The sequence below is a fragment of the Neophocaena asiaeorientalis genome, unplaced genomic scaffold (assembly GCF_003031525.2).
Source record: "Neophocaena asiaeorientalis asiaeorientalis breed wild unplaced genomic scaffold, Neophocaena_asiaeorientalis_V1.1 scaffold77, whole genome shotgun sequence".
NCBI lineage: Eukaryota > Metazoa > Chordata > Mammalia > Artiodactyla > Phocoenidae > Neophocaena > Neophocaena asiaeorientalis.
The window spans coordinates 816,658-827,109 of record NW_020174645.1 but is presented as its reverse complement, the minus strand read 5'-3'; positions in this window follow the sequence as shown (position 1 = coordinate 827,109).

Genomic DNA, 10,452 nt, shown 5'->3' with positions numbered 1-10,452 from the left:
ATTTTATTAAAAAAATTTTCTTTGTTTTTTTTTTTTTTTTTTTTTTTGCGGTACGCGGGGCTCTCACTGTTGTGGCCTCTCCCATTGCAGAGCACAGACTCCGGACGCGCAGGCTCAACGGCCATGGCTCACGGGCCCAGCCGCTATGCGGCATGTGGGATCTTCCCGGACCGGGGCACGAACCCGTGTCCCCTGCATCAGCAGGCAGACTCTCAACCACTGCGCCACCAGGGAAGCCCAAAAAAAAATCTACCTAGTTTGATGCTCCTTATGTTTCTGTATTTTTCCACTAGTCCACTCCAGCTAGCATTTCTGTGGCATTCACGATATGGTCGTGCTTGACATTGATGGTACCTCGACCCTTATCCAAACTCCTTAGATATGTATTGAAACTGGGGTAGCATATTGTAATAACAGTAATATCTCTACTGTGGCATTCTGTGTGTTCACACTGTGTAGTATCCGTAAGGCTATAGAGAGCCTCAGTTCTTGTTGCCAATGTAAGGTTTCTATGTGGATTTAGGCAAAGAAAGAATTATGGGTTTGGATTAACTCATTTAACTCTTAGAACAGCCCTATGCGATAGATACCATTTCCACTCAGTGGATAGAGAAATTGAGGCACTAAGAGAGTAAGTTATTTGCCTGAGGGCACATGGCTGATGAGTGGTAAGGCTGGGATGTGAACCCAGGTGGCCAGTTCCAGGCTACATGGTCTTAACCACTATACCACACTGCCCGGCACTTTACATATATTGTTATCTGTGAAAAAACCAGAAAACAAAAAAACCCCAGAGAATTACCATATGACCCAGCAATCCCACTCCTGGGCATATATCTGGACAAAACTATAATTCAAGAAGATACACACACCCCCATGTTCATAGCAGCACTATTCACAACAACCAAGACATGGAAACAACCTGAATGTCCATCGACAGGTGAGTGGATAAAGAAGATGCGGTACATACACACAATGGAATACTACTCAGCCATTGAAAAGAATGAAATAATGCCATTTGTAGCAATATAGATGCAACTAGAGATTGTCATACTAAGTCAGAGAAAGACAAATATCATATGATATCACTTATATGTAGAATCTAAAATATGACACAAATGAACCTATCTATGAAAGAGGAACAGACTCACAGACCTAGAGAACAGACTTGTGGTTGCCAAGGTGGAGGGGGTTGGGGGAGGGATGGACTGGGAGTTTGGGGTTAGCAGATGCCAACTATGACATGTAGAATGGATAAACAACAAGGTCCTATCATATAGCACAGGGAACTATATTCAATACCCTGTGATAAAGCACAATGGAAAAGAATATGAAATATATATATATATATATACACACACAACATTGTAAATCAACTGTACTTCAATAAAAAAAAATAACAAAAGCACAACAACAACAAAAAGAAAACCCTGCGTCTTCAGGTCTTTATTTTAATGAGCATCACGTTACATTGTTCTGTGCAGTTTTTGTCAAGCTGTTACATTCACCCAGACATATATGAATGCAAATGTCATGTAATGTGAATATAGTGGAAAGAAAAACTCGATGGCGAAATGACATATTAGACTTTAGAATCTCTCACCTCAATGTGTATGAACGCCAATCAATTTGTCCTTTGAATTCAAAAGTACATTCATGGCCGTGTTGTTGTAGATGAGTTACAGACACGCCTGGGCGACAACCATGTCCGGGTAACTAAAAGTATTTTGTAACACACACACACACACACACACACACGCACACACAAACTATTCTCTGCAGATTCCTAAAAGAGAGAGCCTGGGTCCAAATTCTGCTCTAACGTGAACCCACATGTTCTTGAGTTATCTATACAGTATTTCTATGCCTCAGTTTTCTCCTCTGTGAAATTGGACTAGTACAGGTATCTAGATCATTGATTTAATGATCACACAGCGTTTTCTCCATGGCTTTGACGTCTGCACCTCAGCCACTTTCGGAGAACTGACTACAGCCGTATGCCTGGCTTCATGGGAATGTGCCTTCCTCCAGTTTATTCAACCCTGGAAGCAGGACCATGGGAAGTGAGACAGAGATTTCCTGTCCAGGTGCAGGCTGCCCTTTCACCTCCAAGCTCACACCGCCAGACCACAGCCAGTGGGCAGTCAAGGACCCCTCCTGCCGTCCTCTCATTGATTCTTTTTGTCCTTCTCTCTTGAGATAAGGACTCTGGGGGCATAGGAAACATGCCACATTCGAGGGTAAATGAGGAAATTCTGTAAACCTCCCCAGGACCCTAATGATGAATCCTAAAACCAATAATCTGCTTTTAAATGTGTTCCCCTAAGAGCAAACACTGCCTGACCTGTAAGAGCCAGGTCGCTGCCAGCAGACTGGCCGGCAACACTGTCACCCAGTTCAGACAGGCAAGTTGCGTTCCACGAACTCGGAGCGAGTTCTTACTGAAAACAGTTTAACAATTTCAAAATCTTCTGCATTCTAAATTGGGGAGGAGGGTCGTTAAAATACTAGTGTCACTGCTCCTGCTAGCAGTCATATTGGACACTGGATTAATCATTTGGAATAAGTAGAAATGGCATCGCTCAACTGACATTTCTTTACCAGGAAAAGCTTATTTTTAGCAGTTTTCTGTACCACTGGAAGCTTACACTATTCATTTGTGATCCCTTTGGGCTCCTGTATCAGTCAGGATGGTCTAGGTTATGCTGCAGTAACAAATAAGCCCCGATTCTTAAAGAATGCCATAAAAGAACAAGAGTTTATGTCTTATTCTTGTTGTGAGTCCATTGGGAGTTGGCTGCAGCCATACCAGAACCTGGTAGCGCAGCCCTCATCTGCGCTGGAGAGGGGTCTCTAAAGCAGAGAGGAAGAGGAAAAACACAGGGGACCAAGCCTGATGTGAACGCTCTCTGCAGGAAGTTTCATGTGTCTCCTCTACACTTCATTGATGAAAGCCTGTCACAGGGCTGCTCTCGATCTCTAAGGAGTGAAGAAGTACCTCCTATCACGTGCAGAAGAAGGAACGTGAAAGCATGGGGTGAATAGCACAGATCGTCACGTAGTTATCCTGCATCTTCAGAACCCCTGGCTGAGGTCTGAGGAATACCCCACTTGATGCAGCAAGGACCCACCTCCCACTATGGATGCCAACAATGGCAGATACACGTGTCCCCAGACTCTCCTGCAGGTAGGTGACCCAGGCTCTGACAATCAGGGATATCCACCAGAGATTTGGGATCTGCTGCTAGCGTTGCAGAGAAGGAGCGATTGCATGCAACCCACACTGACAGATAGGAACAGGGCAGCAGTAGCATCCAGCCTCCAGAGGCCGTACTGGTGCTGATATCATCAGGACACACGGCAGCATCCATGCCTAGTGATGGTTTCAGCTCTGCAGCGGAACCTGCACTGTGCCCCTGCCCATGGACCTCTAAGCCTCATGCTTTGGCTGTCCTAGAAATTCTAGTTGCTATCAATATCCTTTTTAAAAAACTGGGGTAAGATACAAATAACATATACCATCTAAACCACTCAGTGGCATTAAGTACATTCCCATTGTCACGCAACTATCGCCACCATCCATCTCCAGAACTCTTTTCATCTTGCAAAACTCTATACCTATTAAACAATGACTCTCCCGTTCTCCATTCCTCTAGCCCCTGGCAACCACCATTCTCCTTTCTGTCTCTGTGGATTTGCCAATATCCTTTTAGTAAATCCCTTTTCTGCTTAAATTATCCCAAGTGACTTCTGGCGCTTAGAGTGAAGAACTTGAGCGGTATTGACTGTAAGTGCCCAGAGGGCAGTGGTTATATCCCTGTCCTTTTTGTTTCCTCACTGCCTGGTAGACAATTGTTGAGCTGAACAGTGGAAATGATTAGAAGCCCATCATTTCAAAATGAGGCTGCTCAAACAGGACGCTGAATAATCCACTTCAATGCTGAACACATAGCTTTTATGTTCTGCCTGTAGGATTAAAAAGAAAAATCCTTTTTTTTTTCAATCAAGAAAGGCAAAGTGAACAGTTAATAAGCATTTGGTTTTCTGAAGAGATGATACATGAGAAATAGAGAATGTATGTCCTTGTGATGTATTGATGCTTTTAAGGGACTTCAAAATAAATCTAGTTGGCATAATAATCAGGAATGTGGGTATGAACAGCTGGTGTATTGCCTCATTCGAGCTATTGCTGTCAGATTCCACACCGGCTTCACAACTATTGAATCTGCAGGGAAATGTCATTTGATCTGAGATGCATTCTTTTTTAAAGAGGTTCAAACATCCAATAGAATCAATCCAACAACTAAAGAAAAAATGGGAAGGAATACTGAATGTGCCATTCAACAGAAATCCCTAAAAAGAAAGAGGGAGAGAGAAAGAACCTGCTGTAGATTGAAATATGTCCCCCCAAATTCCTATGTTGAAGCCCTACTTCCCAACGCGATGGTATTTAGAGTTGGGGTCTTTGGGAAGTAACTAGGGTTGGATTAGGTCATGAGGGTGGGGCCCTCATGATGGGATTAATGCCCTTTTGGAAGAAGAAACACCAGCGAACTTGCTCACTCTGTCTCTCCACCATGTGAAGAACCAGCAAGAAACTGGCCATCTGCAAGCTAGGAAGAGAGTTCTCACCAGAAACTGACCATGCTGGCACCTTGGTCTTGGACTTCCAGCTTCCAGAACTATTGTTTACATCCCCCAGCCTCTCGTATTTTGTTATGGCAGCTTGAGCTAAGAACCTTTCTATATATGTTTTCTGATAATGAATCAGAAGGCTAACCATGGGGGCCATACATGACATTGAAGGAGTTCTACACCTTGGTCTACTGATACCTTGGGCAGGACAGTTGGTGGCCGTGGACGAGAGTCAACCCAACCTGTAGACTAGCTCTTGTCCAGGGAGTGTCTCCAGAACAGTGTAGCTGTTGGGGGATTTCTTTCCTTCCTGATCACCTGAGAAGGTAGCATTTTTCTCACAGGTGGAAATCATTTGTCCATTCAAGATACATTTATTGTGCCAAGCATTGCCCTAAGGGCTAGGCATGTAGCAGCGACAAATCAAAGCAGGTTCCTACTCGGGAAGCTTGCACGTATGTATTTGGGTTGCCCAAAAAGTGCCTTTGGTTTTTAAGTAAAAATAAAAGACACGTTTTTCATTTTCACCAAGAACTTTATCGAAAAACATATTCACCCTTTTGTTCCACTACCTTCTGACATTTTTCAGGCAACTTCATAATTCCATCTTCCCAAAACTTTTTATCTTTTTGAGCGAAGAACTGTTCCAGGCGCCTTTTACAGTCTTCCAGTGAATTGAAAATTTTTCCATTAAGAGAATTTTATAAAACCTAAATAAATGGAAATCCAAAGGTGCAACGTCTGGTGAATACAGCAGATGAATCAGAACTTCCCGGCCAAGCTGTAACTGTTTCTACCTGGTCATCAAAGAAACATGCAGTCTTGCGTTATCCTGATGGAAGATTATGCGTTTTCTGTTGATAATTCCGGACGCTTTCCGTTGAGTGCTGCTTTCAGTTGGTCTAATTGGAAGCAGTACTTGTTGAAATTAACCGTTTGGTTTTCTGGAAGGAACTCATAATAGAGGACTCCCTTCCAATCCCACCATATACACAACATGACCTTCTTTGGTTGAAGACCGGCCTTTGGTGTGGTGCCTGTTTGTTCATTTCACTTGCCCCATGATCTCTTCCATTCCACATTATTGTACAGTATCCACTTTTCGTTGCCTGTCACCATTTGTTTTAAAATGGAATGTTTTCATTACATTGAAGTAGATGATCACATGCAGAAATACGGTCAAGAAGGTTTTTTTCGCTTAAATTACGTGGAACCCAAACATCAAAGTGATGAACATAACCAAGTTGGTGCAAATGATTTTCAGTGCTTGATTTGGACATTTTGAGTATGTTGGCTATCTCCCGCGTGGTATAACGTTGATTGTTCTCAGTTAATGTCTCAATTTGATCGCTGTCAACTTCAACTCGTCTACCCGACCACGGAGCATCGTCCAGCAAGAAATCTCAAGCACGAAACTTCGCAAACCACTTTTGACGCGTTCGCTGAGTCACAGCGCCTTCTCCATATGCTGCACAAACCTTTCTTTTTTTGTGCAATTCGGTTGTTTTTGCCTTTCCTGAAATAATAAAGCATACTATGCCAAAAATGTTGCTTTTTTCCTTCCATCTTCAATATTAAAATGGCTACAAAAAATTCACCAATTTTGATAAGTCTTTTATTAAATGCATGCTGACATGACAGCTGTCACATACAACCTAACAAAATTGTTTCAAATTGGACTTCCCTGGTGGTGCAGTGGTTAAGAATCTGCCTGCCAATGCAGGGGACATGGGTTCGATCCCTGGTCTGGGAAGATCCCACATGCCGCCCATTCACCACAACTACTGAGCCTGCGCTTTGCAGCCCGAGAGCCACAACTACTGAAGCCGAGCGCCTAGAGCCCGTGCTCTGCAACAAAGAGTAGTCCCCACTTGGCCGCAACTAGGGAAAGCCTGTGTGCAGCAACGAAGACCCAATGCAGCCAAAAATAAATAAATAAAAAATTGCTTCAAATGAAGTTAAAGACAACTGAGTGCTATTAGAGCCATATTACGGACAAAACCGCATGAACCTTTTGGCCAACCCAAGTGAAAAGTCGAGATACGTGTTATGGAAAATATTTAGCTGCGAGGGGAAAGAGAAGGACAGAAGGGCGTTATTTTAACTGGGCCGTCAGGGAGGCCACTCTGTGGAGGCATCACTTGAGTGATGTATCAGTGTAGGTCCAGTCAAGCCACAGAAACTGCAGCAGGCACTTCCGCAGGTGGGATTCGATACAGGAAATGGGTAACATAGCAGGGGTTGGGGGCTGACAAAAGTCAAAGGCACATGGAGGAACCCAGCAGTTGCAACTGCAGAAGCCACTGCCATGCTAGGACTGGGGACCAAGAGAGCAAGGTTGGGGTGATCAGCACCCAGAAACTCAGAAGAGGGGGCGCTGCCCAGCTGGTGCAGGTATATCAGGAGCCTGCAGGAGGGACTCTGCTGCTGGAACACGTGGGGCCGCCTCTGGGAGTACAGAAGAATTTCCGGTAAACCAACTGCTTCTGTGGGGATGAAGGGTCCCCAGCTGGATGAAGTGCCATGGCTGGGGGAGTCTGACCATGACAGCAAGCAAGCAGGGAGGAACAGGCTCGTCTTCCTTCTGGCCACCTCCCTCTAGCGCTGACCCCCTCCCCCTCACTGGCTGAACCAGCTGGCAAAGGAGAAACACGCTCGAAAGGGTCCCAGCCCTGGCATCACTGGGCAGAGCGTGGCAGGAGTGTTTGCAGCTGATTGAGGATGACTCCGTAACCAGCATGAGCAGAGATCTAGATGAAGTGAGAGAATGGGCCATGTTGATGCCTGGGGATAAAATATTTCAGACGGCGCAAGACCCAGAGAGGGGAGTACACCTGGTGCCTTCAAGGACCGGCTCGTGTGGCGTGACCAGGGGTTACTTCTCTATTTTCCTTATATGATGGCTCACGTTTGCCAGGTAGAAATGCAAAGTCATATTTCCTTCTTTATTCCCCAAGTAAATTAGCTGAGTCCCGCTATTGTCTGATTCTCTAAAGAGTTTCTTAGAACCTGTCATTAAGCAATTATTATACTAGTCGCCTACATTTTATGGCCCTCCTGAAGATGCTAAACACTAGGTAGGTGTAGGTTATTATTTTTTTTTAATGTCAAGAAGTTATAGAGACCGATACTGCCATAAGCGCTCAGTTTCTAATTTATCTCTCAACTGGGATCTTCTTTCTCTCTCCTGCCTGGTACAGATGCAAGTCCAGACCAGTGGCAGCCATCTTGCCACCATGAGGTAACCATGGAGATGAAAGTCACTCTCTAAGGATGAAGGAGCCGGAAGATGAACAAAGGCTCAGGAACAAGTTAAATCATGGAGTTGAAGCGTCACCTTGGCTTTCCTCTCTCTTGACTTCTTGCTATCTGACCAAATAGATGATTGTTGATATTTTAACTCAGTAAAGTTTGAAACTGGTTTGTTAGCTACTAAGAAAGAAAAGTCCTGCCAGATAAAGTAAGGCACAAAGAGTTCATGATAATCTCCTGTGACACATGAAATGGTTGTATCATCTCCTCTTGGCTGTGAAACTCCTGTCATCTCTTCAGACAGATTTGCAATCCCTTTTGCCACGAGCTGCACTGCTTGGCATGTGGTAGCCAAGCCTTTTGCTCTTATCTCCGCTTCATCTCTGTGTGGGTGTCTTCTTTACTTGGATCCCTGAAAGCACTTGGATGTTGCTTGGGAAGAAAAATGTGGACCTGGAGTCCTTCCTCTAAGACAAATATTTGTGATATCATATCTAGTCTCACTTTCCAAAGCCAAGTCATAGTGTTTCGTCGATAGCATTTCTACCACCGCGAAACCCAACACAGGGAGAGTGCTGACAACGTACAGTAGTCAATGCAGTAGTAAAAGGATGAACAGCTGCAACCATGTTTGAGCCCAGGCAGGAATAATGACAACTATGTCACAACTGCCACCTGCCCCCTCCCCTCCCCTCAATTCCAAGACACCCTTGAGAACAGAGCAAGTGTAGATTTCACGGATGACAAATGTGTCTTAGAATCAATGAAATACAGACCAAGTCCTTAATAAAGGTTGCTGTAATCATTGAAATTGTTATTTTACCACCACTGAGGGCAGTTGTGTGAATATTTCATGACTGAATTTGAGATATGCTTGAAAAGGAAAAGCCAAGAGTGGGTCTTTAAAAATCTAACTGTTAGATTAATTTGGTTTTTTTCTTTGTAGAGGCACTTTGTTATTTTTTTAAACTGAAGTATAGTTGATTTACAATGTTGTGTTAATTTCAGATGTACAGCAAAGTGAATCAGTTATACGTGTATCTGTTCTTTTTCAGATTCTTTTCCCTTATAGGTTATTACAAAATACTGAGTAGAGTTCCCTGTGCTATACAGTAGGTCCTTGTTATTTCTCTATTTTATAGATAGTAATGTGTGTATGTTGATCCCAAACTCCTAATTTATCCCTCCCTCCCTTTCCCCTTCAGTAACCATAAGTTTGTTTTCTTTTTTTATATAAAATTATTTTTTATTGGAGTATAGTTGATTTACAGTGTTGTGTTAGTTTCAGGTATACAGCAAAGTGAATCAGTTATACATACACATATATCCACTCTTCTTTAGATTCTTTTCCCATATAGCTCATTACAGAGTACTGAGTAGAGTTCCCTGTGCTCTACAGTACGTCCTCATAAGTCTGTTTTCTATGTCTGTGGGTCTAATTCATTTTAAATTAGCATTCATACCCCCAAAATTGGGCGTGGGGGTATTTGAGTAGGGTAAACAATGTAACCATGGGTAAACCCATCAACGAAATTACCAAACGCATGAGAAAACATTTCTGCTGGTTACGTGGATTCTGTGGAATTTGGTTTTGAGGACAGGGCCAGGGCCACCTGCATCTCCATCCTGTGACCCTGTCACTCATCTCCTGTTCACTTCTGCCCCCGCGTGCTCAGTGACCAGCTCTGAGGTCCCTCCGCCGAGACCCTGACTGTCCATCCAGGCTTTCCCTCCTGTCCCCCTCCTTTGTGTTGCTGCCCAGGTCTTCCTGCATCCACGTCGTCTTCCCTGAATCACACACCCTGCGTGGCTGTCTGCTGCTCCCAGCACCACCACTCCACACCCGCGTGGGATGAGCAGTTCAACCCTGCCCAGCACCCCCACTCCATCCTGCCCCCCCCCGCCCCCCGCTCTGGGCCCTGTACTCCACACCCGCGTGGGATGAGCAGTTCAACCCTGCCCAGCACCCCCACTGTATCCTGCCCCCCCCCGCCCCCCGCTCTGGGCCCTGCCCACCTGCCTCCCTCTAGCTCCTCTGTGGACTGTGGCCCGTCCTCTCCCATACGTGCAGTGCCCTCGGGGGACCTGTGCTGCTTCTCCCCCTCCCCCTGGGGCCATGCTTATTCATCCTTGAAATCAGCGTTTTTCAAACATTTCTGACCACAGGTTTTGGTCAGAGAAGCACTTGATGTCATAATTGTATAGCATTTGACCTATACATCTATCACTCTGACGTGCCCTCTGATATTATGATATTTTTCATTCTGTTTTATTTATCTTGATAAAAAGTGCGCGTTGCAACCCATGAAATTCACTTCCTGAGTCACTGTGAGTCACAAGGGGCAGCCGTAGATGGTGTGTCTCACAGCCCAGGCGACATTTCCCAGCGAAGCCCTGCCCGGTTCCTCAGGCTTGGCTGTGCTTCTGTCACGTTGATTCTCATTCCTCTGGAAAGTTTCCCTTTATATCGCCTGTCACAGGGCCTGGTTACATGTGAGTGTGAGTGTGTGTGTGTGTGTGTGTGTACTTGTGCATGTCTGTGTGTCCGTGTGTGTATGTCTATGT